The sequence below is a fragment of the Salmo salar genome, unplaced genomic scaffold (assembly GCF_965601325.2).
Source record: "Salmo salar unplaced genomic scaffold, fSalSal1 ptg000436l, whole genome shotgun sequence".
Lineage (NCBI taxonomy): Eukaryota > Metazoa > Chordata > Actinopteri > Salmoniformes > Salmonidae > Salmo > Salmo salar.
The window spans coordinates 467,663-476,114 of NW_027675388.1; the positions used below are offsets into that span (position 1 = coordinate 467,663).

Below are 8,452 nucleotides of genomic sequence, written 5' to 3' on the forward strand. Positions count from 1 at the left end.
GTCAAGTGTGTATTTTTTTACCACAGGCTGGACAATCCATGTCCTTACACCAGCATGTAGAATCCTGACATCCCTTTATACCACAGGCTGGACAATCCATGTCCTTACACCAGCATGTAGAATCCTGACACCCCTTTATACCACAGGCTGGACAATCCATGTCCTTACACCAGCATGTAGAATCCTGACATCCCTTTATACCACAGGCTGGGCAATCCATGTCCTTACACCAGCATGTAGAATCCTGACACCCCTTTATACCACAGGCTGGACAATCCATGTCCTTACACCAGCATGTAGAATCCTGACATCCCTTTATACCACAGGCTGGACAATCCATGTCCTTACACCAACATGTAGAATCCTGACATCCCTTTATACCACAGGCTGGACAATCCATGTCCTTACACCAGCATGTAGAATCCTGACATCCCTTTATACCACAGGCTGGACAATCCATGTCCTTACACCAGCATGTAGAATCCTGACATCCCTTTATACCACAGGCTGGACAATCCATGTCCTTACACCAGCATGTAGAATCCTGACATCCCTTTATACCACAGGCTGGACAATCCATGTCCTTACACCAGCATGTAGAATCCTGACATCCCTTTATACCACAGGCTGGACAATCCATGTCCTTACACCAGCATGTAGAATCCTGACATCCCTTTATACCACAGGCTGGACAATCCATGTCCTTACACCAGCATGTAGAATCCTGACATCCCTTTATACCACAGGCTGGACAATCCATGTCCTTACACCAGCATGTAGAATCCTGACATCCCTTTATACCACAGGCTGGACAATCCATGTCCTTACACCAGCATGTAGAATCCTGACATCCCTTTATACCACAGGCTGGACAATCCATGTCCTTACACCAGCATGTAGAATCCTGACATCCCTTTATACCACAGGCTGGACAATCCATGTCCTTACACCAGCATGTAGAATCCTGACATCCCTTTATACCACAGGCTGGGCAATCCATGTCCTTACACCAGCATGTAGAATCCTGACATCCCTTTATACCACAGGCTGGACAATCCATGTCCTTACACCAGCATGTAGAATCCTGACATCCCTTTATACCACAGGCTGGACAATCCATGTCCTTACACCAGCATGTAGAATCCTGACATCCCTTTATACCACAGGCTGGACAATCCATGTCCTTACACCAGCATGTAGAATCCTGACATCCCTTTATACCACAGGCTGGACAATCCATGTCCTTACACCAGCATGTAGAATCCTGACATCCCTTTATACCACAGGCTGGACAATCCATGTCCTTACACCAGCATGTAGAATCCTGACATCCCTTTATACCACAGGCTGGACAATCCATGTCCTTACACCAGCATGTAGAATCCTGACATCCCTTTATACCACAGGCTGGACAATCCATGTCCTTACACCAGCATGTAGAATCCTGACATCCCTTTATACCACAGGCTGGACAATCCATGTCCTTACACCAGCATGTAGAATCCTGACATCCCTTTATACCACAGGCTGGACAATCCATGTCCTTACACCAGCATGTAGAATCCTGACATCCCTTTATACCACAGGCTGGACAATCCATGTCCTTACACCAGCATGTAGAATCCTGACATCCCTTTATACCACAGGCTGGACAATCCATGTCCTTACACCAGCATGTAGAATCCTGACATCCCTTTATACCACAGGCTGGACAATCCATGTCCTTACACCAGCATGTAGAATCCTGACATCCCTTTATACCACAGGCTGGGCAATCCATGTCCTTACACCAGCATGTAGAATCCTGACATCCCTTTATACCACAGGCTGGACAATCCATGTCCTTACACCAGCATGTAGAATCCTGACATCCCTTTATACCACAGGCTGGACAATCCATGTCCTTACACCAGCATGTAGAATCCTGACATCCCTTTATACCACAGGCTGGACAATCCATGTCCTTACACCAGCATGTAGAATCCTGACATCCCTTTATACCACAGGCTGGACAATCCATGTCCTTACACCAGCATGTAGAATCCTGACATCCCTTTATACCACAGGCTGGACAATCCATGTCCTTACACCAGCATGTAGAATCCTGACATCCCTTTATACCACAGGCTGGGCAATCCATGTCCTTACACCAGCATGTAGAATCCTGACATCCCTTTATACCACAGGCTGGACAATCCATGTCCTTACACCAGCATGTAGAATCCTGACATCCCTTTATACCACAGGCTGGACAATCCATGTCCTTACACCAGCATGTAGAATCCTGACATCCCTTTATACCACAGGCTGGACAATCCATGTCCTTACACCAGCATGTAGAATCCTGACATCCCTTTATACCACAGGCTGGACAATCCATGTCCTTACACCAGCATGTAGAATCCTGACATCCCTTTATACCACAGGCTGGACAATCCATGTCCTTACACCAACATGTAGAATCCTGACATCCCTTTATACCACAGGCTGGACAATCCATGTCCTTACACCAGCATGTAGAATCCTGACACCCCTTTATACCACAGGCTGGACAATCCATGTCCTTACACCAGCATGTAGAATCCTGACATCCCTTTATACCACAGGCTGGACAATCCATGTCCTTACACCAGCATGTAGAAGAAGCCTGATGTCCCACCTTGCCACAGTGGAAGCATGTGACTTGATTTTCCCGTCTCTGATTTTCAGTTGAAACTCTGAGCACTTTTCCTTTTTTTGTGATCAACTTTTTTATTTATTATAAAGGAACACAGACAAGAACAAAAAGCAGCAGGAATGGTTATACAGCTAGAGACACAATACTGTTAATATATATATCAGAACTAATAGCAGCAGGAATGGTTATACAGCTAGAGAAACAATACTGTTAATATATATATCAGAATAAATAGCAGCAGGAATGGTTATACAGCTGGAGACACAATACTGTTAATATATATATCAGAACTAATAGCAGCAGGAATGGTTATACAGCTAGAGACACAATACTGTTAATATATATATAAGTATAATATGTAAACCAGGTATTGCAGGTAAAAACAATTATAATTAACCACATATACAATCACTCACCTGAGCTGCATCAACCCCTCCTGGGACCACCCCAACCCACCCTCCATCCCCTCCTGGGACCACCCCAACCCACCCTCCATCCTCTCCTGGGACCACCCCAACCCACCCTCCAACCCCTCCTGGTACCACCCCAACCCACCCTCCAACCCCTCCTGGGACCACCCCAACCCACCCTCCATCCCCTCCTGGGACCACCCCAACCCACCCTCCTACACCTCCTGGGACCAACCCAACCCACCCTCCAACACCTCCTGGGACAGATTTTGACTCATATTGACTGATAAGACTGAGCTATTTAAAAACACTTTTTCAACATTTCAAGATAGCAGTTAGTTCAGTTTGATCTTATTAAAGACAGCTGTATCATTTTTTTATTCATTTTGACATATTGTTTGGGACCACTTTTTTTGCTCTGTTTGAAGGCTGTCAGCTTCTTCTCAGGAAGAGAATCCCTTAGCCTTTCGACTAATTTTGGGTTAGTTCGACTCATTTTGGGTTAGTTCTCTCAAGAAGAACTAACCCATCTCAACATGACAGAAAGTAAGACAGGAGAACCTATTTCAACATGACGGAGAGTAAGACAGGAGAACCTATTTCAACATGACGGAGAGTAAGTCAGGAGTCCCTGACCTTATCTTCTCTCAAGAAGATGTCTGGTAGGCCCATTTAAATACCTTTTTTGGACATTTCAAGAGCCGTCCGCCAGTCCGGAGCCGCCAGAGCCGCCCGCCAGTCCAGAGCCGCCCGCCAGTCCGGAGCTGCCCGCCAGTCCAGAGCCGCCCGCCAGTCCAGAGCCGCCAGAGCCGCCCGCCAGTCCAGAGCCACCTAAGTGGGCGAAGCCTAGGGTGGAGCGGAGTCCACGTCCCGAACCTAAGCCACCTCCAGTATAGGTGGGTTGGGGAGGGGGGGTGTAGCACTAGTGCCGTCGTTGACGGCAGCCACCCTCCCTTCCCTCCCTTTTTGTTTAGGGGGTATTTGGGTTTTGTTTTTGTTCTTGTTTTGGGGGGGATTTTGGTTTTTCTTTTTAGGTGCATTCTGGGGTCTGCACCTTTAGGGGGGGTACTGTCACGTCCTGACCAGCAGAGGGAGTAATTGTATTATATTTGGTCAGGACGTGGCAGAGGGGTATTTGTTTCATATGGTTCGGGTTGTGTGTGTTATTTAAGGGGTGTTTGATTTATGTAGTCTGGGGTTTAAGTTTTGTTCTAGTGTTGGTGTCACGTCCTGACCAGCAGATGGAGCTATTGTTTTAGTTTTGGGGTCAGGACGTGGCAGTTTTGTGTATGAGAATGTTTGTATTGTTGATTGGGACTTCCAATTGAAGGCAGGTGTGTTGAGTTGCCGTTGATTGGAAGTCCTATATAGGTGTGTGTGTTTTTCTTTGGGGTTGTGGGTGGTTGTTCTTGCACTGCGTTTTTGTATGCCTGTAAGACTGTCCCTGTTGTGTTTATTGTTTTTTCAGCGGATGCTTTACTCGTTTTTTTTAAATTAAAATATGAGCATCCATATTCCCGCTGCGCCTTGGTCCTCCTTTCAACAGCACGAAGGATTTTGTGACAGAACCACCCACCAAAGGACCAAGCAGCAGAAGAGGAGGAAGCCACTGGAGAAAAAAATGGAGGAATGGACCTGGCAGGACGAAAGACAATTCTGGGAGGACAAGTTAAGGGAGCTAAGGGAACCTGAGAGGCAGCCCCAAGATTTTTTTTTGGGGGGGGCACACGAGTAGTTTGGCCAGGCCAGGGAAGAGCCGTAAGCCAGCTACCCGTGACTACAGGGAGGTGCGTATGAGGTGGAGGGCGCCATGTTACGCTGAGGTACGCACCATCTCGCCTATACGGACGCACAGCCCAGTCCGCCCGGTACCAGCGCCCCGCAGGTGCCAGGGCAAGGTGAGCATCGAGCGGAAGGGGTGAAGCCAACCCTGCACTCAAGACCACCAGTGCGCCCTTTCGGTCCGGTGTTTCCCGCTAGACGCACTAGCATGGAGGTGCGTGTCTCCAGGCTGGCACGTCCAGTACCAGCCCCACGCATCAGGAGTCTAGTGCGTCAGCCCAGTCTCGCCAGGCGTAAGTCGCCAGAGCTGCCCGCAAGTCAACAGTCACCAGAGCTGCCCGCCAGTCAACAGTCACCAGAGCTGCCCGCCAGTCAACAGTCACCAGAGCTGCCCGCAAGTCAACAGTCACCAGAGCTGCCCGCCAGTCAACAGTCGCCAGAGCTGCCCGCCAGTCAACAGTCGCCAGAGCTGCCCGCCAGTCAACAGTCACCAGAGCTGCCCGCCAGTCGTACGTCGCCAGAGCTGCCCGCCAGTCGTACGTCGCCAGAGCTGCCCGCCAGTCGTACGTCGCCAGAGCTGCCCGCCAGTCGTACGTCGCCAGAGCTGCCCGCCAGTCGTACGTCGCCAGAGCTGCCCGCCAGTCGTACGTCGCCAGAGCTGCCCGCCAGTCGTACGTCACCAGAGCTGCCCGCCAGTCAGGAGTCACCAGAGCTGCCCGCTAGTCAGGAGCCGCCAGAGCCGCCCGCTAGTCAGAAGCTGCCAGAGCCGACTGCCCGGTTCTGCCAGAGTGGCCCGACTGCCCGGTTCTGCCAGAGTGGCCCGACTGCCCGGTTCTGCCAGAGTGGCCAGACTGCCCGGTTCTGCCAGAGTGGCCCGACTGCCCGGTTCTGCCAGAGGTGTCCGCCTGCCCGGATCTGTCAGGGTGCCCTGCCTGCCCTCCGGCCCAGCCCGAGTGGCCCTCCTGTCCTCCGGCCCAGCCCGAGTGGCCCTCCTGTCCTCCGGCCCAGCCCGACTGGCCCTCCTGTCCTCCGGCCCAGCCCGACTGGCCCTCCTGCCCCCCGGCCCAGCCCGAGTGGCCCTCCTGCCCCCCGGCCCAGCCCGAGTGGCCCTCCTGCCCTCCGGCCCAGCCCGAGTGGCCCTCCTGTCCTCCGGCCCAGCCCGAGTGGCCCTCCTGTCCTCCGGCCCAGCCCGAGTGGTCCTCCTGTCCTCCGGCCCAGCCCGAGTGGCCCGCATGTCTTCCGACCCAGCCCGAGTGGTCGGTCTGCCAGGGTCAGCCCGAGTGGCCCGTCTGCAGCTATCGGCGCCACCAAAGTGGGCGACGCCGAAGGTGGAGCGAGGTCCACGTCCTGCACCTGAGCCACCTCCAGGATAGGTGGGTTGGGGAGGGAGGGTGTAGCACAGTGCCGTCGGTGACAGCAGCCACCCCCCTTCCCTCCCTTATTGTTTAGGGGTTATTGTTTATGGGTTTTTTGTTGGTGTTTTCTGTTGGTAGGTGCATTCCGGGGTCTGCACCTTTAGGGGGGGGGGGGGTACTGTCACGTCCTGACCAGCAGATGGAGCTATTGTTTTAGTTTTGGGGTCAGGACGTGGCAGTTTTGTGTATGGGAATGTTTGTATTGTTGATTGGGACTTCCAATTGAAGGCAGGTGTGTTGAGTTGCCTTTGATTGGAAGTCCTATATAGGTGTGTGTGTTTTTCTTTGGGGTTGTGGGTGGTTGTTCTTGCACTGCGTTTTTGTATGCCTGTAAGACTGTCCCTGTTGTGTTTATTGTTTTTTCAGTGGATGCTTTACTCCTTTTTTAAAAATTAAAATATGAGCATCCATATTCCCGCTGCGCCTTGGTCCTCCTTTCAACAGCACGATGGATTTTGTGACAGTTGGTTTTCTATGGTTTATCTAGTTGTTCTGTTTCTTTGTTAGTCTGTGTGGCTCCCGATCAGGAACAGCTGTATGTCGTTGTTCCTGATTGGGAGTCATATATTAGGAGTGTGTTTTCACCTGGGGTTTGTGGGTTGTTGATTTTGCACTGCTGTATGTAAGTCCAAAAAATGACAAACCGACAGACAGGCTTTCTTGTTTTCCGTGTTCATTTTATTCTAATTAAATAGAAGAATGAGCATTCCCATCTGCGTTTTGTCATCCATTCACCACGACAGCCATTACAACATGAGACAGGGAGAAGCAATGTAAAATCAATAATGAAATTGTTTCCACAATTAACATGCTTTTTCTTGTTTCAAGTATGTTTTATTATGAAAAGTACAATATAACCATATATACTTGTACAACTATGGAGCGTATGTCCACATATAATTGTACAATTTGTTTTTCCAACATAAAAGACAAGAAATGATCACATTGGTATTTTAACAGTGTTATTGTAAGAGTTTAAATGTTTAAACAGAGGATACATCTAAAACAGGATAAAACAAGTGCAGTATGTTGTGAGAATGTTACTTTAACGTCGACTCATAACGTCACACTATAACTTCATGGGAGTCTTGTGGAAAGACTGCATGTTGTTTTGGGTGGATTGAGTGACGTCTACAAGCCTGTCACGTGTGAGTGTCCAGTTATTATTTCAGGGACACTGAGGATTCATCATAAACCCAAAACCCTGGATAGAGGGGCTCAGTGAATGTGGAGGTGAATGTGATCAGGTGGGTCAGTGTGTCAGAGGAGGCTCTATAGAAGGACAGAGTGCCGGCTGACCAGTCCAGATACACTCCTACTCTGTGGGAGCTGGAGGAGGGGACGTCTATGGTAGTGGAGTTATTATTATGCCTGGCAATGTAACTGTAGTCAGAGCAGGTCAGACTCCAGGACTTGTCATTCCATCCAAGCCAACAGTCCTCACCCCTTCCTCTCCTGCTGATTCCTTTATATGTCACTCCTATATCAACCTCTCTCCCACTCCACTCTACCTCCCAGTAACAGCGCCCAGTCAGACCCTCTCTACACAGCACCTGTCTGCAGTCCTCAAATCTCTCTGGGTGATCAGGATACGGCTGCTCCTCTCTCATACATGTCACCTTTCTGTTCTCCTCAGACAGAGAGAGGAGTCTGTCTACTGTGTTTAGGTCCAGTGTGAGATCACAGACATCTGATGGATGAAACCAGACACAATATTAGAAATCATCATCATTCACATTAGAATGTTAACTCACTTTTCACTAATTCATTTAATGTAGATGTTTCTAGGTATCAAAAGGAGAAGTTAAGGTAACTTGAGACTTGTTGAATGATCACATGTTATACTGTATGGTAATATAATACACACTTATTCACATTAATTACACACACACACACACACACACACACACACACACAGCAACTCTTTGTAAACGTTGGTGTCCCTGATTTGTGCTTCTGTAGAACTACAGATGATATTTAATATGACCAAGTCAGTAATGATGGAGGTCTTTGACTTAACTTGAATTAAGACTTATTCTTAGTCATATTCTTCACAGCAGTCAACACTCACATTTTCTAAGTCCAGGTTTCATTCTGTTCTCTCCACCATGTTCCACACTGTAGCGGTAAGCAGAAAAACAGACAGTCATTGAGCGATACACCTGAAC

General features: G+C 49.1%; 1 non-coding gene across 1 annotated transcript; it reads right to left on the reverse strand.

Annotated features, from left to right (window-relative positions):
• Positions 1 to 6,940: 6,940 nt before the first annotated feature.
• LOC123732650 (uncharacterized) lies at positions 6,941 to 8,452 on the reverse strand. Its single transcript, XR_014391434.1, has 2 exons — positions 8,356 to 8,452; positions 6,941 to 7,974 (listed from the first exon to the last, which is right to left on the reverse strand). It is a non-coding gene; the product is annotated as an uncharacterized LOC123732650 (transcript).